The following is a 21,543-nucleotide window of genomic DNA, read 5'->3' as shown; positions in this document are numbered from 1 at the left end:
TTTCCCCAGAAAAGAGAAGAAACCAAGTACGTTCATCAGAGTCACTGAGTCTGAGATACTCAGTGGAAATAGTTACCACAACCTCAACACTTTCCAAAGACCATTTCTGGCCTACCTGTTAAGCTACAGAGAAAAGGATGAGAAGCTCCAGGTGAGACAAAACATTTCTACCTGTGAACAGATAAGATTGACTTGGCTTTTCAGTAGCTCTTCAAAAGCTGAAGGTTCCCCGCTAAGCCCTGCACCGTCTTACCACATTTTGCTACGTGACTTTGCTAGATGAGCTGAGGTGTTCTCCTCGTTCAGAGTTTGCATGAGTGACTGAGTACCTTCCAAAAGGTCTCAAGAATCCAGTGATTGATTCCCAGGGAGTTACACTGTCGCTATTACTCAGCCATCAAAGTCCAAACACAGGTAAAACTAGATAACCTCTAGGAACTGCCTTTTTGCAAAACTGTGGTAACCTTTAATCTCTATGGCAATACTTGTGGTAGATTTCTAGTCATAGGTCCACCCTGATTCCCCCATACCCTGGATGAGACAAATGACTTAAAACACAAGTAGAAGAATGCCATCTTGTGATAGAGTCATCACCTTGCCGAGAAGTCCCAACCATACATAATCCTAGAGTTATCACCTGGGATAACTCATCAAGCCACTAGGAAGAGCAATAGCCATATCCATGTATATCTGCAGCTCAGTCTGCCTGTATCTGTCATCTTTCCATTGCAGAGAAATGCTTCCCTTGCAACCACAAAATGCTACTACCCTTTAGAAGCAGAAGAAATGAGACCATTTTTAAAAGGAGACCAGGTTGTTGGAGAGGTGATAAATAGAGAGGAAAAAACAGAGTTAGAAAAGTCTCAGGATTTGAAAGACATGAGAAAAGAAATATCAGAGAAAATCATTTCAGGGAGTTTTCCTGTTTAAATCTCAGAAAAAAATAACAAGAGAACTCGAACACCTCTCTCCTGTAAAAGGGCTGAGAGTTGGGGTTGTTCAGCCTGGAGAAAAGTAGGTGCTGGGGACCTTGTTGCAGCCTTTCAATACAAAAAGACTTTTACCAAGGCCTGTAGGGGCAGGACAAGAGATAATGGTTTTAAACTGCAAGAGAGAATGGTTTTAAACTGCAAGAGACTATATTTAGATTGGATATAAAGAAGAAATTCTTTACCACGAGGACCTTGAGACACTGAAACAAGTTGCCCAGAGAAGTTGTGGATGCTGTATCCCTGGAAGTGTTCAAGGCCAGGGTGGATGGGGCTTTGAGCAACCTTCTCTGGTGAAAGTTGTCCCTTCCATAGCAGGAGGGTTGGACTAGTTGATCTTCAAAGGTGACTTCCAACCCAAACCATTTTGTAATTCTCTGACCTGCCAGTGAGCAAGTCTGATGGTGAGCTGAGGGCCTGCTATCTTCAGTTTGTTTGCTCAGTAGATCATAGCTCATCAGTGGTGAACTATGAATAACATGTCAACTCACTTTCTGTGCAAAATCTCTCTCGAATGTCATGAAACCTCCAAAATGCAGGAACCTCTATCAGGTGTCCCATGATTTCAAGGAATGTGCTTTTGGTGTTGTCCCATTATTCATTCATCAAAAGTGGCTCTCTAGACCTTTACAAACTGCACATCTGTTTTCATTTCTCAGCAGTGAGCTTGCCTGAAGACATGAATTGTCATGAAATATATTTTTTCCTCATGTTGCTGGTCTCTTCCTGCATTATTGCATGATGCTAAGATCCACTGCAAGGACTACCAAAAATGAGATGAACTCCCTCCCTATTTTAACTGATTTAACTATCGAACACATCCTCTTGACACAGCCAGAGAAGCTTTGTTTAACACAGTGGCTGCGTGGTTGCCATGTTTGTTGACTTCATCCTCAGCAGGGGAGGGTATTTCATAGCTCACAGATTTAGCTGAATATTTTGCAGGCAGCATCACTAAGTTGAAACCATGTAATTTCTTTCCCTTTAAAAGAAGAACCACGGGGAAGTTATGGCCTTTCAGTTGTGTGGTAACTGTTGATCGTTTAACAGTTCAAAGCAAATTCTGAATAACATCAACAATAAATGAATGGGTGACTGCTTCTGTCTCAGAAACCATAGAGCAGACTAGCAGTAATGACTTGTGAAATGAAATTAAGCTTACAGGGACCTGGACTGAACACCTCATTTCTCCACTACCATTAGCAATTTTGACTGCATTGTACAATGTGTGTTCCAAGGGCAGAATTTCATTTACCTGAACGTATTTTGGACTCACCAAGTTAAAAATCAAACAAGCCAAATAAAGAAGCATCAGTGCATCTTTCATAACATTTTTGCTGTTAGAAGCTCCAAGGCTTTGAGGATTTGGCTGAAATCATTAGCTGATTTTCTCATTACCTTCAAAAGTGTGGAAGGAAAGTTCCCTCTGTACCAGCTTTGACTGTCTACAACTTTATCACAAAGGACCCAGTAGATTTCCTGTACCCATAGTTGCATTAACTTTCATGTCCCTTCAATAGCTTCAGGTACTTTTCTACCTTCAATAAAATCACTCCTTACCAATCAATAAAAAAACCCAGCAAATATGAATCTGTCAAAATCAATTATTATGTACAATAATCACACAAGTATGCTAGCGACAGTTGGAGTGTAAGAGCAAATCCCAGGACCAATGATCTCAAAGCCTCCAGAAAGTAGCAGAAAATTATGTAGTTTTATTCACTTGTACTTTTGTGTGAGCCAGTGTCAAGGTTAGATGATGAGTGGGTGTATTAACTCCTCAGCCTGTTCCCTCAACTTTCACAAAACAAACTCCACTTAAATGTGAGGATTTTTAGTTTGATCAAAAACTTTCTACTGCTGGCTGCTGACCGAAATGGCAGAGTTCAGACAAGGTGGGAAAGAACAAAATAGTGTATGTGAGTGCTAAGCTCTTACACTAACTATTTATGTGGTGCAAAGAGGATTCATGAGGCAGCCTTACAGAAGTAAAAATTACAAGGCTAGTTAGAAATGATTGCAACAATGCAAGTTGAAAGCAGATTGGAAAGTTCACATTCAGCAAGAAGTCCCCTTGGGTGAAGGGCTGGGGTTTTCATCTTCATAACATTTTCGGTCATAATGGAAAGCTGGCTGGTGGATGCTCTAGGGGTGGCACTGATTCCTAAAGAATATACTTATGTAATGTGTTTTTAAGAAACCTGCAGCCTTCAAATTCCAAGGTATCAAATAATTGCCATGTAACTTTTCAACCTTTTCAAATACGGACACTTTTCTGAATCTGAGATATTTGCAAGCTGGGGCTGGACTTTTTAAAGTTTTCCTTAGAGAAAAAACTCATTCTGAGCTTTGTCCTCATATAAGTTTGCTTTCCTGCAAAGAAAGTACTAAGAAATTGACAGTAGGAAATGAGGGGAGGTAAGGGTGCCTGGCACAAAAGTATGTGTTTGCACATTGGCCCACAGTGCTCAGCAGTTTATTTCAAATCGAGCCTCAGTTTCTGGTGTTCTTGCTTTCTATTGGGTTGGTACAAAACACTGAAAGACCTTGTGTACCAGCTTGACCTTCCTTGCCTTTGACCCTTTTCAAAGCACAGCACAATGCAGGGGACAGCCTCAGCTGCCCTGTCCTCCATGTGCCAGGGCACTATAATTTCAAATGGATGTCTAAACTGCATTGTCATTTCATCATTTGAACTATGCTCATATCCAGGAGTGTAACAAGCATCATACAAACAGATTCTTCCACTCGCAAATCCTCCTCCCTCCACCCTCCATCCCCTGGTTTTTTTTCCTTGTGAATACAGATTTCTACTTACAGAATCACAAAAATACATGGATTACATTTAGCTATTTCAAACTGAACATACTACCCAGAAAGTATGCTGAAAAATCCTTTCTGGGGAAGGTGTAAGAAGATTTACATAAACAGCAGCCACTTCTTGGTTATTCATGTATGTTGTTGCCCAAAATTGTAATGGAATAGAAGAAAGGTGAGAAATGGAATAAGAGAAGATTTTAAAAGTTTTAAAAAAAATTAAAAGTACATCAATATTGATATTTCAACGCACCACATTAGAGCTCAGGTTTATCAGCAGAAACTGGGTACACTGATATCAAACAGAAGCTCTAGCCTGTCAGTCAAGAGTTCAGCTAAATCTTGTTTAGAAATGTGTGCAGATCTTAGGAATCTTTTGGTGATAAACTGTGCTTGGATGTATCCCCCATTCCTTGTGTCCTCGGTCTCCAGGGAGAGTGATAAATGTGTGTGAAAGAAAACTTTCCAGAGTTAAAAACATCTCCCCTTGATCATGTTTCTAGACAATCAAGCCAGAGAAGCTATAAGTCAGATCAGTCAACAGAATAAATATGGATGTAATCAAAACATAAGAGAAAGGGAATCAATTTGAAGAAGTGATAAAATGAAATAAAATTTCAGCATGAAGACTACTTTCTTTTTAATCCATATACAGCTTTCTCTGCTATTTTCATTGTTCTTAGGTGTTACATCCTACATTATCAACCTCCTGTTTGCATCTTCCCCAATTTTCCTTCTTGCTTTATGTTTTCCAGGTATTTTTAAGGGCTCTGCCAGCCTTTACAGAGAGAAAGACTGAAAAATTATGCTAGAGAAGCCAGAGAGATAAGCCTCTAATCAGCAGGAGGGAAGGTTTTTCTGAAGGACCACAAATCCAAATAAAACCCAACTTTTGCTCAGTGTTGGCCATATGCAGTTGTCTTATTACCTCAGGGCCTTATTTTCCTACTTGTGTTATATTGTGCAGGGGCCTGCACCACCAAAACAAACAAACAAACAAACAAACAAAAAAAACCAACCAAAAAACCAGGCAAGCAGAGATGAGTTTATCCACAGGGCTCCTTTGATACAACCGTGTTTGTCTCCCTACAGTGTTGTGAATTCTCTGTGAAAAGTGTCCCTATTCATTTCTTCAGTAGATTTCAGGACCAGAGCATTTCCTAATTAAAAGTTTCCAATTTCATACAAACACAATTCTTAGGAGATATAGATATGTATGTATAGATTTGATGCATTTAATTTCTTCTTCAGAACTATGGAAAGAATAAACCTGAATTAAAGATGCAGGCAAGTAAACCCTGAACATGAAAAAATATTGAGGGAGTTGAAATCTCTGAGTACACCTGCCTGTCAAAACAATACTAAAGAGCTCTTTTAGAAAGAAGAAAACAAAGAAGCATGCAAAACTTCATTTGGCTCCGTTTGGTTTTTTAGCTCACAGTTGTAGTTTACTGCCATATTACCATGCAGAGAGTGACAGACCTATAGACTGGATAAATAAGATTTGCAATTAAGTCCTCACTGAAAAAAATGCCAAAATTCACCAGAAGGACTCTGCAAAGAATTTCATCTCTTTTTTAACCAGTTCTAGTAAATGAGGTGACAGATGGCCCCAGATCCAGTACAGGGTTGCACTGGCTCGGGGGGCTCTGCTTGTTCATGGGTAGCAGCTGAACTCCAGGACTGGGCTGCACCCTGGGAGGCACCACTTGTTTTAACGGGCAATGCTTCACATTTGTGTGTGTTTGTGTCCCTTTTTATGTGCCCCGTGCACACAATGGCTTGTAAATGATTCCTCACTAGGTTTTCTTTTTGTACCACTGGCAATGGTTTTGTCCACCACCAGTTCTTAGGGGAAAGGCTTGCACATCTTTTCTGTAATGACCTTCTTATCTGTGCAGCCAGCAGCAACATTGGCAATGGAGGAAATTGGGTTTTATAATTAAACTAGTGCTCCCTCTGTTGGCTGGATGTCAGGGCCCAGAAACAAGGACTTGCATAGCCAGGGATTGCATTGATTATGAAAGAAAAAAATAGAAATGAAAAAAAAAAAAAGTATTATTCCCACTCTTTGCAAAGTATGATTTCTCATTTTTTAGTGTGCATGCCAAAACTCCTTCCCCTCCCTTTACATGCACATCAGTCACAAATAATGTAGAGAATCTGAAGTTAACCTGGCAAAGCAGAGAAATAATTCAGACCTTTTATGTCCTGTATGGAATGAAGTTAGAGAACTGAATTTACTCTATGTTACTTCAGGCTGTGCCCAAATTCAGCTCAGGAAGGTTTCAGAGACAAAACTCAGCAACTAGCTGCAGTACTGTCTTCCAAGTAGCTCCACAACTGCCAAAGAATGTGGATGAATGATACATACAAACAAGGCTAAACAGGAAAAAAACCACACCTCATTCAAGTTGTTTAAGGCCTGCATATCAAACCTGCACACCACTTTGTGAAAAATTATCTACAGTCTTCTTTGCTCATGTTTGAGGGTTCTCCTGTCTCGGTGGTTTCCCTCCATAGTTGCAGAAAAAGAACGAATTTTCCACCAAAAAACTGAAATACACATCCAGAAACTGATGGAGTGGTTTGGATCCCTGTGTTTATCTCGCTCACATTGATGGAAGGGGAGTCAAAAGAGTGCAGTGAAGTTTTGCCCTCTGTGTTCCATTATGACACAGTGACAGAGAGCCTCATTATTACCTTGTTCTGTTTACAACGATGGGACTAGACTTTTGAAAAACTGTAATCAACCAGGCTTTCCACATAATGTTGAATATCTTTACTAAATTTTAATCTTATGTTTCAGAACTAATGCTGTTCCCCATTTCAAGAAAGCTGTATGTATCATCTTTTTAATTAATTACTTACCTGGTGCTCTGTTGCAAGATAAATACATTTGGGGTTGTATTATCAGCACACAACATTATCTTGTATCCAGCCCATTGGGTAGTCAAGCACTGCTTGCATTGGAGGAGTGTGTCTCTGCTTGCTTGGCACAGTGGAGTTTAGGATATTTTGGACTTCATAAAATGAAGGGGAGGCAAGACAAGCTAAAAAAACCCACCAAGATGTGCTTCAACTAAGTTCAGGAATTCCTTGAATCTTATCTCTTTGTAGGACACTGCCACCTGCAGAGCTGTTTCTTGGCAGGGTTCTGGCACTGTCTGTTTTCCAGAGCCTCTGACCTTCCAACAGGGTGTTGTAGCACCTCATTGGATCTTGCTGGACATGAGCTACTTTCCCAACCAAATCCATTCCCAAAGCTTGTTCACCTAGCTAGCTCACTGAAAGGATGTCCTTCCTCTTTAGAAACTCTAAAGAGGAGTTTTTCCTTACTCCATATGGTTTTTTTTCTATTTCTCTCCTACTAAAGCTATTTATCATCTCCATTTCAATCTCACACTGTTTTATACTTTCTCCCCTTGTAAAAACCATTTTCTTTATTTGATAATGAAGCCATACATGCTGCCAATCCCTACTCTTCCCCACCACCTTTTTTGGTGCCAAACTTTCTCTCCGTTTCCCATTTCTCTTAGCTCAAATCCTGAAATGCTGAAATAATTTCTCGCATTTCAGGTACCACAGGGAAGTTCAATATCAATTAGGAGAGCACATTGTAATAGAGATGTATTAAAATTTTTCATTCTTATAGGCCAATTTTATTCCCACTGAAGGATAAAATAAGGCAACAATTTAGAGACAATTCCCTTTTTCTGAAAAGGGCTATATATCAAGTTAACTGAGAACTTAGCAGGGCATGCTGCATTTGCCTACAGTGAAAGTATTATTTCTTCCCATCAAAACTCTCACTCATAGTTACTTTTGGCTGTAGATTAGTACATTAAACAGACTTTGGTTATGACCTAAATGTAAGAAATAGCTAATACATGGTTTAAAACCCTGAAAACTATTGAGAAATTATTTTAATGAATGCCTATGAGGGATTTTTGTTATATTGATTGTAAAAATCGTATAATCATAGTACTATTTTCTTACTTCTGCACAAATGCAGAAGCCCCATTCACTTCCTTGGGGTCCAAACCCTTGAAACAGAATTTGGTTCATATTTTTGTCAATATGGTCAGAGAAAGGAAGATACATGGTTGCTAAGCTTTTAAGCTTGGATATGATTTCAGAAAAGAGTCAACTCTGCATCAAAATGCTCAGTCAGCTCCTGAAGAAAGGACCTTGTTAGGAAAGACACTTGTCCTGTTTTGGTTAGGGAAGGCATCTGTGGGGATTCCATCAAAAAAGGGCAGGGAGACCTGTTTGTCTTCCACCACCAGGAGGGGCCATAGCTGCAACCAAGAACTTGTCCTTGACCTGTACCACAGCCCTGCCTTCTTACACCAAAACCAAAAATGACTTAATTTTTCTTTCATGTCCTTGCCAAAACCTCAAACCCAATGAATTTGCCTGCTCTCCCATCACAAACTCTCTTGAATGGAGAACTTAAAGCACACCATGCTATCCCTGTGCTATTAAGAGTGCCTCAGAAAGCAGAATAGAGTCATAGCACAGAATAAGGACAGGCGATGCCGTTTACTGCAAGAGAAAGTGGGGAGCTGGGCTGGGGGCCGAGCTTTTCACAGCCTGGTATTAAAAGGTAACTGTTTGCATCTCTGCTGCTGTCAGGAAGAGCTATTCTCTAAAGTAAATGGATTCCTGACAGTGTTTATTCTGGCAGCTCGAGTTTAAAATAATGACCTCAGACGTTAGTTAAGCATTTAACAAACAGTGAATTAAGATTTGCATTCTCAGAGAAATTACTGGAACAGGCCTAATTTCTGGTCTGCCAATCAGACAGAGGAAAAACATTAAAGGAATAAATTGCTTTCTCCCATCCTCCTGCCTGCCTTCAGAGAGGCAGACCCACCATTCAGGAGAATGTGCTTCACCCACGTGTCCTCCAAGGCACTGGAGTTTACTGGGCACTGTTTCCCCAGTAAAGGCCATCATTTTGTAACATGCAGTACCAGTTGTAGGGGAGTCTGTGCATGCAGCCATGTTTGTACTAGCCCAGCTGCCCCCTTTCCCTCTCCTCCTAAACTGGACCTAACTCCTTCCTCTGAAACTTTGCTTAGGTGCCTTTGCCATCATCACTGCCCACAACTACACCAGAATAACAGAGCAGAGATTTAGGCTCTTTTTTACTAAAAATTTGCAGTCTCCCTCTTGAAAATCAGTACTTGTCCCTTGCTTTTGTTTTGCTTGCTTCTTTTATTTTGTTTAAAAAGCCCTGGCAGCAATTTAGTTAACTCATTCTCTTTCATCCCTTCTCAGAGAAACTCTTCCTTTTGTCTCCCTTTCCTCTTCTCCCTACCCCCTACCATAGTAGCAGTGTGTAACTCAAGTCATCAAAACATGTCCCTGTCAGAGATCTGAAACTGTGTTATCCAAAATACTGCTGCTAAATTTCAGCTGAAAATATACACTGGGCAAGGAAAGACCCTGGACTGCAGCGTCAGAAGGCTTGAAAGACTCATCACATTTTTGTTGCAGTTATAAAACTAAAACCTTGTGAGGCGAGGTTGGGGGGATGCTGGGATGAGGGCAGAAGTTGATGAAGTCTGAGCTGTAGAAAAGTGCAGCATGACTGGTGCTAGACCAGTCCATCTGGTGGTTCAGCTTCTTTATGGCTTGCTGTGAGAGGATTGCACGGTTCTATTCATGCATGAAAAAAGCAGAAGACAGAGAGTCGCTGCTGTGATCTGAAACGTGGTGCTCTCTGACAGTTTGATTGCCAACCCAACCTAGCAGGGCTAAAGGCAGAGAGCAATGAGAGAGGGGCAGCAGAATCTGAGTGGGGGTGAGAGATCAAGGTACTTTTCTTCCCTGACACACAAGATTACCAATTGCCAGAGTTAGTTGGATCACTGTTTTTCCCCTGCAAATGGCTATTAACTGTTGGTGAGAATTCTCAAATAAAATTAATATAAATGTTAATTCATGCTTGGGCTGTGCTTGGCAACTCCATGTTTTCTGATTCCCTGTCAGGCTTCCTTTGCACAGTCTCCCTTTTGCCTCTTACAGAGACAGGGGCACAGGGTATGATTGCCATGCTCTCAGGACAACTGATCATCTTTCACTGCTTAACCTTAGACTTCACCATTGTACAAGACTTGCAGGCTTTTTGATTTGCCATGCAATTCTCCACAAGTGTGCAATAATCAAGAAATCCAACAGGACTTGCAGAGGTTTCTAACCACGCTGCTCTGAAAATATTGTGCACATAAAGATTGCACAAGAAATATATACCTATAAAGTATCCCAACTCCTACCTGCTGCTCTCTGAATCAGTTTTCTTATCAATTTGAAGCATCAGATTCTTTTAAAGCATTCAGGAAACATCTTTTTCTCCATCCTTGGACCTCCTTCTGTGTCCCTCTCTTCTTGGGCTGTGAAATAAACCTGTCCTTCACAGAATCATACGGTCACAGAATGGTTTGGGTTGGAAGGGATTTTAAAGATCATCTGGTCCCAACCCTCCTGCAGTGGGCAAGAACACCTTCCTCTAGACCAGGCTGCACAAAGGCCCATCCAGCCTGGCCTTGAACACGTCCACGGATGGGATACCCACAAATTTTGTGGGAAACTGTTCCAGTGTCACACCACCTTCATGGCTTCACATTGTGCTCCTTTGCTCATAGGAAGACTCGTTCAAGTCACCCACCATGTTATGAGGCTGTAAGCAGACTGGCTTTTTTAAGCTACCATTTGATCAAGAATGCTTCATTTCAAAGGTAAATTACCAAAGTGTAACCTTGCTCTATAGTCAGCCCCCTTCTTTGTCTCTGAAATGCTCCCAAACTGACTATGAAAACACACTGGAGAAGGTAAACAAGATTCTGACTCAAGGTGTGTGTTTCATGATGTGTATAAGGCTATACACACACTATAAGGCTATATATAATTATACTTTTGAGTTTGCAAGAACTTCTGACTAGGAAATAAACCAGCAGGTATTACTAGAGCAATAACAGAGTAAGTGAATATAGAGCATTTTGTTATAAAAATTAAATAGAAAAAACAAAACAAAAACAAGCCCAGAAACCAAATAGTATTATGTTTCATCGCTTTTCAATGGAAAAGATTTATTTAAAAAGTTCCAGCTACTCATTTTAGTGATTTCTTTTGTTTATCAGGATTTGTTTTAATGTCTTTTAAATCACAGAATAGTTCTTAATTCTTGAAAAAAACTACCTTAATTTCTTGGCAAGACTTTGGTTCTTGCTGTTAAAAATGTCTGACACTGACAGTCCTGTTCAGTGAGTAATAGAACTAAAATAATTATGATAGGGCTGAATATATGGTCTTGTTTGTGTATCTCAATCTTCTTTCTAAATGCTTACGCAGTTTTCCAAGAGCACTGATGTAATGAGTAGAAATAACCACGCTCCCAAAACGTTAGACTAACACTTCTGAAACCATCATTTCAGAGACAATAATTTTGGGTTTTATATATAACTTTTAAGTGCTGTTCATTCATCAGTGACCTCCAAGAGTCTGTATTTTCAAACTATGGGGGGATGGTAAGATACCAAGGGAAGTAACAAAGAGTGGTGGATAAAATACATTACAGAAACCAAAAGAAATTGAGATCAAGAGAAGAAGAGAGAGAAGTACAGCTCGAATCCTTGTCCAGTTTTGCACTGACTGTGAGAAATCAAGGGGCCCTTTGGGTGCTGCCTTTGAGGGCAAGTAACAATCAGCAACTGCCTGGTAGCTATCTGAAGAACTCACCAGGACAGCACAAACGGTGTCATTTTGCATCATGTAAGGAAGGATTTGTGTGTGACAAGGCCACTGAGAAGAGGGACAGAGGAGAAAAACACACCTAAATCTTGTACAGACTGTACAAGCTCTATCATCATAGGCAGGGATGGAGGAGTACATTCAAACCTCCTGTAAATCAGAAATTAAGGAATGCGCAGAGATGCACCTGTTTCCATTGTAGCTCAGAGTACACAGAGGTTTTGCAAACTCAGTGGCAAGGTGCAAATCGAGAGAAAGAAAAGTTTCTGAGATTAATTTTGTCTCCCCTTTCCTATCCTTTGCACAGTTTGAACCAACTTTCTCAGGTGGAATTGCAAGCAACAGAAGAACGGTGCACTCTCTTCCATACTTCTAAAATAGCACATTAGATGATGGGGGGCTAAAAAATTAAAACTCTGAAACTTTCCTATGTATAAATATTCTCCAAAACCTAAAATCCGAGAAGGAACTGAAACATATTTTTCTTTTCCTATTTTTGTGCCCATCAAGTAAGTTCTCTCATTAATAGATCAAGTATAAATAGACTACACATTTAGCTCTGGCAATTTTAAAAGTACGATATAAATAAATGTAACTTCATAATCTCATGATAATATGACTGCATGAAGAAATAATAAATTTTACATCTTCAGAAGCTGCTGAAATATTTTATTGCTTTAGCAAGATTTATAGTGTCTATTTCATGAGGAGTAAGGGGAAAATGTTTTTCTTTTTCTTCTGTGCCCTACAGAGAATCCGAACCATTTGCAACAATCCTTTTTCAGGTAACTCAGCTTATTTTCTCTGTCCACATTGGGGATTGAACACTGAGTTCAGCCTGGAGAAGGTAGGGACAATTGCCAGGGACCAAATGTTGGTTTCACATCTATGACTTCTCAGAACCACATGAGAGAGAAGAGTATGAAATGCTATATCTAAAATTGAAAAAGTGTGACCTGGGGGGTTCATTTTTAAAAAACAGAGGTTGAAAAGAAAGCAAGGGGGAAAATAGGCAGTGTAGGAACAGAGGAGCAATGGGTATAGGGACAGGATGTAGAAGATGAAAAGTTGCAGAGATGTCAGTCAATCTCCACCCAAGTTTTCCACATTTCATGACATCTTTTTGTTCATTAACTGGACTAAAACCCCAAACCCCAGATGTGTAAATCCTTGGGATTGCTTTGCTCCACAGACACTGCTGTGACTACCATCTCCAGAGACATGCTTGAACCCATATTAAACGAATTAGCTCGGGTAACACTATTTAACTGGGACAGCTCAAGCAGCACAGACAACAAAATGGCACAGATAACTAAGCATTTGCACAGATTCTTAGGCAGGATTTGCAGCTCATGCAAAGCCCATGCAAAGCCCTGTGTTGCTGTGAATGTCCTTCCAGTAGCTTCAAGCTGCTTCTCATGAGCATCAGTGGAGACAGCAGGAAGTCCACCCTCAGGCTCAGCCCTGACAGCCGGGCAGAGCAGCACTTGCCTGTCTGTTCTGAGTACAGTTGCACAGGTCTGCAATGCCAACTGTAACGCTCTAGACCTCTTGTCCTCACCAGGCATAGCTGGTGAGTTAGGATTTTTTATCCCTTACCAAAATGAACAGACTCCAGCTATCTCTGGGTTAGACTCTGCTGCAGTCTTCAAACAAAGCCACAGGATTCTTAAGGGATGGACATGGAGGGGGAAAAGACTTGTCCTAATGAAATAAATGAAAGAAAACCTGTTGATTCGATGAAAAACTGTTATGATGGAAAGTCCCACATGGTGGATTGCTTCCCTACTGTGTTCATATCTACATAAAATGGCACAAACATCCACAGATCTACTTCATATTGTATGATGTTATATTAACTATAATCATACATATATACATGTACATGCATATATATACAGACAGAGAGAGAGAGAAACAGAGATAAATATATACAAATGCACCTGTTTCTTCTTAAAGTGATTAGAAGCAAGTAGTGGACAGATGAACAGCTGCTTCTTGATTAAAGCAGGATACCTGTGTGATATTTACAGGAAGGGAAAATACTGCACAGAATGTGCCAGAATTCTGACCTTTGTGTTGTGTAATATCTCCTGGGTCTTAGGGGATATGTGGATGCAAGAAGTGTGTCAGGAAAGCCTTCTGTCATCTTTGTCTAGCTGAACTAGTTTCATTTGCTCATCCCCAACAAGACCTGCCATTTGTGTGTTTGCCTGCCCTGGGAGGGACCACAAATTCTTACTCTACCTGGAGGTGAACATGACTGTCTCAGATTGGTTGAGTCAAACAGCCCAGTAATTCAACCACCCGTGTGATCTACAAAGGACCCAGTGAACACATCTTCCTTTATGAAATTCATCCCTTACACATTCCTTCACACCAAGTTCAAAGGCCGGTTCCTGCTTAATGAAAAAACTTCCAAAATCAGGAGTGATCCATCTAAGAAACATATCCACTAAGTTTCTCACTGACCACTAAAACTGCGTTATGGAAAAGCCATAGTTTTAAAGCAATATAAATTGAGGACATAAGACTGCCTGCTCAACCATTGGCTGTAGAAGCTCCTTCTGAAAGAGATCAGACTGTGCTATACTGCATTTAAATTTAACCTTTTTAATACCATTTTTGTCAGGGCCAGTACCGGTAAATGAGGCAATCAAGGCTCACATACAGGGAGGAAGACAAATGAGAGAGAAAGCAAAGCAAAAAGAGATTCACACAAGTGGGTTTTTTCCTTGTGTCAGGAAAAAACAGGGTTCTGTCATTATGGGGAAAGCTACCCACCTCACAGTATGTATCTTAAGGCAGGATTTGTTCCTTTTCATTTCCGCACATCCCATGCATTTCTTCACCCCTATCACAGTTCAGCTTTCTGTTTCACGTTCCTTATTTTGGCACTTCAGAGCCAGTTTGCAACATATGGTCTATTAGGTGTAGACCTGCAACTGCTTGCATAACTCAAGGCCTGCTGGAGTACAAAGACCTTGGTATACAACAGATGTACGAATGAACACACCGACGAACATGCTGTGGATGCAAAAGGATAATGATACTGCTCAGAATCAGATTTATTCTGCTTCTCCTGTGGAGTACACCTGTCTTCTGCTGGTGATACGTGTGGCTGCAGCCAGCAAGGCTTCATCATCCAAAACTAAGCTTAGATCTTCTTTCCCTCATTACTGCACTGTGATTCCCCCTCCTACACCTCATTTGCACAGGGCATCTATGTGTTCGTCTAAGCATTTCATTATTCAAGACAAACCCCCAGCAGGCTTGAAAGCGATGCACAGAGATGCAAACAAATAAACCTAGACAAGCAAACACAAGTGTACCCATGGGTTCAAAAGAGGTTTTAAACAAACTCCCAGAAAGGAGATTAAAAGTCGTGACACCCTTAGCTGCAAGAAAGTGAGTCATGTTTGTTAATTCCTTCTGGCAGTTCACTATCCCCTTTAAAGAGTGCCATGTTACTTCTGTCATGGAGGGAGCTTCCTCAAAGGAGCTTCAACAGTGGTCCTCTGCCAGATGGAGGCTATTCAAGAGGTCGGATATTAGGTCTTGGCTCCTGCTCCTTCACCTGTGTGGACAGTGCAAAGGTGATGGAGCTACTCACACCCAGCTGGCAATTAATTGAGGAGTCTTCATGTGGGATAATTCTGATATGAATGAGTTTATACCATCTGCTTTTCCCTCTGACAGAGGTGTTTGGGAATGTTCAAGGTAGTCTGAGCTTGATATGCTGGGCTCCAGCAGTTTGGAGGGGGATCTTTAGGGGACTGAAACTTACAGAAAGACAGACCAGTAGAGAAATGCAAATATGCCGTGAAGCAGAATGTCCAGGCAAGTAGCCGCAAAGCTCTCTTGAATATTTGTTAGAATGAAAATTACTTGTTTCATAGACTGGGAAACCAAGGGACCTTTCACCACTTCATCCAGTTCTACAGCTTCAGGTTCCCTAACATGTCCCCTATAGCCCTCTCTCCACAATACCCCACCACACAACACGTGGGCCCACTTCTGCACCACTCTCATCCATCCCTCACTGGGGTCACACCTTCTGTGTTTGGGATGCTTTGACATCTCTGAGACTGCAATCGCTGTGTCAAAACTGGCTCACAAGTTCTCAGGGAGCAGGAGCTGACTGATAATGAAAACATGGGAGCATGATTTCCTTGGAACTTCTTACCTGCAAGAAATCAGGAACTTTTCTTCTTGTCTGCAGTAACCTTGCAGATAGTATGACAGAAAACAGCCTCTGAAGCAGTAGTGGGTCTTTTACTAGCAAATCTTTCCTATTTAGCATCCTCAATGGCTTTGCCACCAACAGTTTAATCACCTTAGAAAGCCATGGTTCCCTCTGACAGTAAAGGATACTACCTAGAATTACCTCATCTGCTTCTTCCTGTGGCTATATTGTCAGACATTATCAGCAAATATTTGCTTGTTATAAACTGTTGTTGGGGGAAAAAACATGCCAGTCTTCCTGCCTCCCAGGTAACTAATGCTTTGTTGTTTTTAAGCAGTGAAGACCATCTTGCTTGAATTGTTCTTTCTGTGTATATTGCTCATCCAGACAGGCTGACAAGTGACAAGGTGCACCCACAAGCTCAAGTAATTCTGAGTATATAAAGGAGCAAAACCTTTGTGTTTCAAATGGCATGAGTTTGTTTTCTCATTGTCCCCATCTGCTTCTTCCTAACCTCCATCTCATGGCTTACACTGAGGATAGGGGAGGATGAGCATTTCTGACAATGAAAAGTCTTATTGTTCCTATAAGGAAAGAAACTCTGCTTTTTTTGCTCTGTATTTGTCAGAAAACAAGGGACTTCGGAGCAGGAAAATTCCATGCATTTCAATCACACTATCCCAAGCTCAGTATAAAATGGTAAAAAGGTTCTACCTAATGCTTTAAGCTTCAAGTGCAAATTCACTTTGAAAATATTAAGAAACCTTCTATGATTTTGAGAAAACATCAGATTTGAAAACACCCACATTTCTCATTTTCTATTTCCTTACTCTTTTGTATTGCACTACAGAAAAGCTGAAGCCTTTATTTTATTTGATTTAGGGTAAAGAGAAAGGTAGGAGTTCCAATTGAAATGCAGACAGTACCTGTCAACTTTCATGCCTCTCTCCTGAAAAGCACAGAGGGATCACAGTCTGAGACTGCCATGTAAAATTGTAATACAATGTTAAACATGCATTACTAGAAAACAAGATTTTCAGTATAGTAATGTGTCTAATGAGAGGTTTAAGCATAATTGCAAACTAGAATAATAATAAATCATGCAAGAAGCACCAGTTCTTAATTAACAGCCCATTATTTTGGTTAAAGTGTAGCTGCTTTATACCTTAGGTGTATATAATTAAGTGTATCATAAAGTAGGGTTACATTTTTCTAATAGCTGAGCTCTGCAAAGGCTAAGTGCAAGACTAGGTGCTATTTTACTTTTCCTGTTCCAATTTAGGGTTTTTTTTTAAATCTGTGGATTAAGTAGGCTCACTCTTAAACAATAGATACTTATTTTATGTTCATATATATGAGGCATAAAAAAGGGAGAATTTGAAGTCTTTCTAACAACCAGTATTACCACAAATCATGCAGAAAAGTGCCTGAGTCTATTACACACTCTTCTTCTAAACACTGACTGCACTTTAGAAAAGCATCTTCAGCTGCATTCCAACCTCAAAGTCATTTGCTGAAAGACAAATTATTTTGTTTCAGTCCTTAACAACCAGGAGCTAAAAATTTATTTGAAAGTCTTTTGTGCTGGCTTAAATACTGACGGTGTTTTCTTAAAAACACGAAAATGCATGTTGTGCCTTTCTCCCATATAGGCTTGGCATTCTCATGCTGTAATTCACTGCAACATATAAGCCTTTATTCCTTTCCCTGTACAGGGAGTCGTGTAACTCAGAGTGTTTTCCTGTTGTGACTGAGAAGATGAGGAATTATAAAAGACTAACACTACAATTTAACGCTTCAGAGAAACAGTGTATATCATTACTCCTCTGTAGCCAAGCACACTAATTAATATTTATTGCACCTGTCAAACCAGTAGCCATGGTCAATCCATTGCTGCAGCAGTTCAATGGGAGGCTGGGCACCATATTTCTCCTTGGCAGGCATGTTTAGGTCATCAACAAAGACAAAAGCCCTTTTCCCTGGTGGAGCACTGTAAACCCTCTTCTTTCTCCTGCAAAATTAAACCATTAATTTTATTCATGTTAATTTTCATCTTTGAAAAAGCAGAAAAAGAGAGAGAGATTGGAAGAAAAAAAGAAAGGAAGAAAAGAAAGAAGGGAAATCACACACTTTCTGGGGAGCCTGCCTGACATTATTATTAGAACCAGTTCTTTTGGAATCCATGACCTTTTATTTTTATCAGATGTGCCGTAAAGGTCACAGAAACATGGGGAGGACATAGTTATAAATCCACATGGAGTTTAATCAAAGGTGGCATGTTGTTCTGAAGTAAACAAGCTAATAAAACTATTCCAGTTTAAACAAAAGAAAAAAAAGGAAAAAACCCTTTGTTAAAGACTGTCAACAGAACTCTGATGAACTTGAATGTATCAATGGAATTAATTAGGCAAGAAGGATTATAATAAGTGAATTTCAGTGTTGCACCTACAGTAGGCTCTTTGGCACCCCAAGTAAAATGCTTTTATTTCCAGTCCTGCACCTCATTCCAAAGCATGTTGTGGTGCACAGTGTGCTGCTGGGGAGATGTATTCACTCCAGCTAATTACAAGACAAAGAGAGCTTGAACTAAAGGCAACCACAGAGCAGACTGCTTCAGTTCTACCAGCCTGTATCCTGATTGATCACAAACACTTGGGACACTGTGAAGTAACAACATAAATGGAAGAGAGCTATGACTCCCTGCATTTCTATGTGTAGTATGACAATAAATTTTAATTATAGGCCTTGAAAGAATTCCCCCCTTTTTCTTTCCTCCCTCAAAAATAGCAGGTTAGGATGTCAGAAAAAGGATAGTGTGCTCCAGTGTGGGTACTATATAAGCTAAGGATTCAAAAGTGAGGTATTGGTTCTGCTTCTTCTCAAGCTTAACTGGTTGTGCTGGGTCCCTGGGAAATGTCTAACATACAGGAAGGTCTAGCAATGAAGGAGGCAGAGTTGAAATACCAGCTACCAAGAGTGAAAGTGGTGAAACAACCTGAACTTAGTGGCTAGAAGAGGAGTAAAACATTTGCTTCTTTTGGAGAATACGTAGATTGTCTTGGGAAAGCCCATTCCTGCATGAGTCCTTGTGAACACGGAATCAGATGCCAAGACTTAGAGAATACATTGTAAAATGGTCAGTGAATGGGTGTTTTAATGTTATAGATGCATATTAATAGCATCATGCTTCTCCCTGCAAAAGACTCTGGGCTGGGTTTTTCAGTACAATACTCAGAGAAATAGATAAACACTGAAAATCTCACTGGCTGTCTAAATAACTCTTTGAAATAAAAACTGGCTGTCAAAACTACTAAGGTGTATTTGAAAATCACTTTAGCAGTTACATGACTCAACAGATGTCTAAATACCTTAGAAAATACAGTCCTTTATGGTTAGATATACACGGACAGATGTATACATATTTTGTCTCTTATACTAAGGCTTGTTACTCAGATGGGTCTGGATCCACCGGGAAGATTTAGGTCATGCCACACACAGCTTTTAGGCACTCTGCCTTCTTAAGAAAACCACAGCTCAAAGCTGGGTGCTTGAGGCTTCTCCTTATAGTGAGAAAAGCAGGTTCCAAGCCACCACCTGCCAATGCTTCTGTACAAAGACCTTATTCACCGGGAGACTTCAAGTATCACAGCAAGGCAAAATCAACTTAAGGAAAGTTAAGCCCCCCTCCACTCTTTTAATAGCTGGTCGCTTAACACAAGAAACAGGAACTATGTCAACCCTGGGTAGGGCAGCTCTCCTGAGAAATGGCATAAGTCCCTGCCCAAGTGGAGGAGTGGCCTGAGCCTGGGTCCCCAGCTCCCAGCAGGGAAGCACAGGCAGCCAGGGAGCCAGAGTCAGAGCAGGGGAGGCAGGATGCAAACAGCAGGGGGAATTTAAATGAGTGCTAAGTGCCGGTGTCTGTCTTGCGAATCTAACCTATATTTCTTGGCTCTTTAATTCCTCCACAGGGTTTATTACATGAGGCTGGTGAAATGTATCAAGATGAACACTGTGGCCTGACTGTGGAAAGAAGCCATTTTGCCTGTGCAAATAATTATAGAACTAATTCTAGGGTCTTTTGTCAGCTGTCTCACTGCTCTCTTAAATGCTCGTGGATGGTTGTACAGCCATAAAATGGGTTCAAAATAATACTTGAAATTAATACAGTTTGATTTAGATGACCATTTATTTTATTGCCCTAGTTAAAATGTCAGGGAGATTTAACAGAAGATAAACTTTGTATTTGGCCCTTTATGCTAGAATAATTCTAGCAGTTCAAAGCTGTGTTTTGAGGGCCTAGTGGTAACAGCATTTTCTATTTTCCTTGACAAATGAGCTGCAAGTTAGCCATCAGTTAATTATTGACAGATAGAGGTGATTTACCAGATAATATTTGGTATCAGAGAATCACAGGAATTAGATGCAGAAGAGACTTCTTATGCCATTCATGTCCCTACTGCTATGGAGCTGTTCTGTATTCTATATATCTGTACAGTTCATTTTACATGACCTAAGAAACGCTGCTTTCATTGTTTCTCCCAGAGTCTATTCATTAACAGGAGCTTTTTCCTAATATGCAGCTTAAACGTTCATTACTTTATTATGCTTCACAATGAAATGAACTCAGTGCTTTCAGCATATAGTCATAATTTTTACCTATCAGCTGGAAGTGTACTCTACTCTGTGAAAACGCCAGAATTATCATACAGCTACTGCCTGATAAAACATTACTCAAATCCTGTAATGTTTTCAAATCTTGAGCTATTAATAATTTAACATAATTAATTCAAAACACTTCACTCAATGTGAACCACAGAGAGACGATGGGGAAATGATGCATATTCCATCTTTCAAGGGTGGAATTAAATATGGAAAACAAGGAAAAGATAAAGAGCTGCCAACACTTACTTGGAGTGTAATTCGCCTGTTTTGAACTCACTATAAATTTCACGTTTCTAAGACTTTCAGCTAACTTCACAGGCATAAATGAAAAAACCCTTTCCCCTATCACAAGCAAACAATTTAACATGGTTAGAGCTGTTTGTCAGGCATAAGAAGAAAAGAAACAAATTAACAAATGGGTGAGATTTTTCTACAAAGAGGAGTAACAATTAAGCAAACGAACAGTCTTGTAGAAAATCCTTTAAAATGCAATACATGGAGATTCCTTCCTCTTTTTGTTAAAGGTTTTCAACAAAGAGTATTGTATTGCTAACACTTTTGCTTGATTAAACCTTCTTTAAAAGCACGTTGTTGTTGCTCTTTTCATGAGGGGTTGTTTTTTAAAATTTTATTTATTTAAATCAAGGTTGGACCCAACCTTTGTTTTCCTGGCTGGAAATTCTTGCTGTTAGAAAGAGCTGCAGGTGCTAAATTATGGCACAATACCTCGCAGCTGCAGAAGTGCACCTGGAAAAAATTAGACTAGTAATGAAAATTTCACCTGAAAAGTGCCAAATTGGAAGTCTCAGAGATTGAATTCTTCCATTAAACCACCACTCAGGAACAAACCAAGTAATAAATATTGAAACTTTCTTCTTTGCTTTGACCGTGAAGACTTATTTCAGATGTGTTTTCCTCTCTATCTGGGGAAAGAAGGGAAGAACTCAGAGAGAGCATGTTCATCTCTCATCTCCATTAAATCCCTAGCCAACCTCTACTGCCAATAGAGGTACCAATTAGTACTAATTGCAGTAGACACTAATAGTGTAGACACCTGTCACTATCTATTGAGCTGGGACTGTCAGTAAACTCACAAAGGCCACCAAAAAACATCTGGAATAACAATGATCA

General features: G+C 40.1%; 1 long non-coding RNA gene across 2 annotated transcripts in view; it reads left to right on the top strand.

The window, feature by feature from the left end:
* Positions 1–20,988, top strand: part of LOC121663707 — a 34,890-nt gene extending 13,902 nt beyond the window's left edge. Inside the window, exons 3-5 of one of the 2 annotated variants that reach the window (XR_006015731.1) lie at positions 10–151; positions 12,316–12,349; positions 19,719–20,988. This is a non-coding gene — a long non-coding RNA (uncharacterized LOC121663707). The remainder of the gene's footprint in view (positions 1–9; positions 152–12,315; positions 12,350–19,718) is intronic. The other variant, XR_006015730.1, reaches the window with a different exon arrangement.
* Positions 20,989–21,543: the final 555 nt, after the last annotated feature.

This window comes from Corvus kubaryi, unplaced genomic scaffold (genome assembly GCF_017639235.1).
Source record: "Corvus kubaryi isolate FWS band 111438036 unplaced genomic scaffold, C.kubaryi_AGA036_p1.0 129, whole genome shotgun sequence".
NCBI classification, from domain to species: Eukaryota; Metazoa; Chordata; class Aves; order Passeriformes; family Corvidae; genus Corvus; species Corvus kubaryi.
This window is presented reverse-complemented; position numbering and strand designations above follow the sequence as displayed.